Consider the following 2,141-nt stretch of genomic DNA (forward strand, 5'->3'; position numbering starts at 1 on the left):
GCAGGAGGGGAAGACCCTCTATGAGGTGGACTGATGCAGTGACTGGGGTACTTGGGATGGGTGTGTCAGAGGCAATGAGATTGGCACAGGATAGAGCACAGTTTAGGGCTGTTGTACATAGGGTCGCTATGAGTCACAAGCGACTCGATGGCACATAACAACAACAACAACAAACATGCAAATAGGGGTAATATGCAATTAGGGCATGTTAGACCATCCATAAGGGGATTGGCCAAGTCTCACCAACCTACAGAAGAATTGACTAGACCTTCCAATAGATCTGAGCAATTCCAGCAGCAGTCTCTCACCACCAGCAAAGGAGAAATAGTCATGCAGTAGATGGCCTTCAGGACCATATATTCTTGCACCAACTAGACTTACTGTAGCAGTACCATGACCAATGCAGAGATCTAGAGAATCAACATGAGATGGGACTAAAACCTGCTTCCTCATGGACAGAACCAGAGCTGAGCAAGAGCCTTTGCATAAGGTTTCTGGACAACTTAGGAGTCGGGGGCAAGCCAATAAAGGCAAGACTGAGAACTTTATAACACTGGTCTAAAGCCACGAGGCTCAAGACTCAGGTGCACATTTGGAAGCTGTCCTGACTTACATTTTTTTTGGAAGCAGGCGTGGCATCCACTTCCTAAAAACATGCCTCCAGAAACCCTATGAACTTTGATAAATGTCAATAGTTGTAGAGGAGATTTAAGCCTTTTGTTCATAGGGTGGCTATGAGTCACGCTCAACTTAAAGGCAATCAACAACAACAACAACCTGGATTATAACCCTTCAATTTCCCCAGCATGATTCTGTATGGTCTGTGAGCTATTGCATCATATTTTGGACCCAGAAAAGCAGTAAGATTGATATTGAGAAGAGTAAAAAGAGGTATGGAAGCGTGGGGGACATGTCTGACCTGAAGGGAATTGGTTTTGTGTTGTTGATGCTGTTGACAGAAACAGTTCCCCATTGTGAAGTCAGTAAAGGTAAGACATATCCATCCTCAGTGGCCCTTGCTCTTTTTATTGTGTACCAGACCAGGGTTCTGGGTTCAACAATCAGCTGGTGGCTTTACTATTGCTTCATCAGTTATCACTACCAGAGAACTTGAAGGAGGTAGCACCGTTCTCCCCTCTCCTCCACACTCCTACCTCATAAGAAAGTCCTTCCCATCCTTCTGTCTTGTAGCCATGTTTGCAGAACTATTGTGACTGGACAACCATTACTACACTATCAAGATTTAAAAGACAGTCAACACACTATATTCAACTGAGGAGTGTCACAGCTGTAACTATTCCTTATCCCATCAGCTTAGCTCGTGATGACAAATACCTATTTTTAGTGGGGAAAAAACCAAAGGAATTTTTCTGAATGGCAAGTTTGTTTCTTCTATTATTTATTAACCTTAAGGCCTAGAAAGGGACATCTTCAGGCAACCTCAGACAGCTGGAGAAAGCTTATTTCCAACTGGATCCCTTGACATGAAATTGAAGCTATATTGCCCACTGGTCCTCTACTTCCCCAAGGAGATATTCTACAGGCTCTGTCTCAGAATGACCAATCCTAATTCTGCCCCCTTCTCCTTTCTTTCTGAACTTTTTTCTTTTTCTCCTTATGCCTTCCTCTGGCTCCAGGTGCTTCTCATTTTGCCAGGAGTACTTCTAGTGGTATTAGAGTATTTGGGATCCCTAACTTTTCTTCTTTCTTATTTCCTTGGATAGATTTTTTAAAAAAATTTAAACCCTATATCTTTTCCTTCTCATTGACCCTTTATCTGGAGCATCACTTTCCAATACCCAAGCCTTCCAGTACTAGTGACTCTCTATTTCTTTAAGATGACCCAGTAAACACCACCATGGCAATACTGCTGCCTCAAATTACATGTAAAAGAACATGGTTCCTATTCTCATGGAGCTTATGTTCTAACGTTGTTGTTGTTGTTGTTGCTGTTGTTGTTGATTGCCATTGAGTCGAGCATAACTCATAGTCACCCTATGAACAAAAGGCCTGAAGCCTTTCTATAACTATCATCATTTATCAAAGTTCATAGAGTTTCCAGAGTCCTGTTGTTTAGGAAGTGGATGCCAGTCCTGCTTACAAAGAGTAAGCAGAAGAAAAACTCCCTCATTGGTACACAA

The 2,141-nt window shown here is 42.5% G+C and overlaps 1 protein-coding gene across 1 annotated transcript in view; it reads right to left on the bottom strand.

Moving 5' to 3' along the window:
* Positions 1-2,141, bottom strand: part of MYO3B (myosin IIIB) — a 642,969-nt gene that overhangs the window by 217,188 nt on the left and 423,640 nt on the right. The gene's annotated exons all lie outside the window — the stretch shown is intronic.

Source organism: Elephantulus edwardii, unplaced genomic scaffold, assembly GCF_000299155.1.
Source record: "Elephantulus edwardii isolate Elephantulus edwardi_28Jun2011 unplaced genomic scaffold, EleEdw1.0 scaffold00001, whole genome shotgun sequence".
Taxonomy (NCBI): Eukaryota; Metazoa; Chordata; class Mammalia; order Macroscelidea; family Macroscelididae; genus Elephantulus; species Elephantulus edwardii.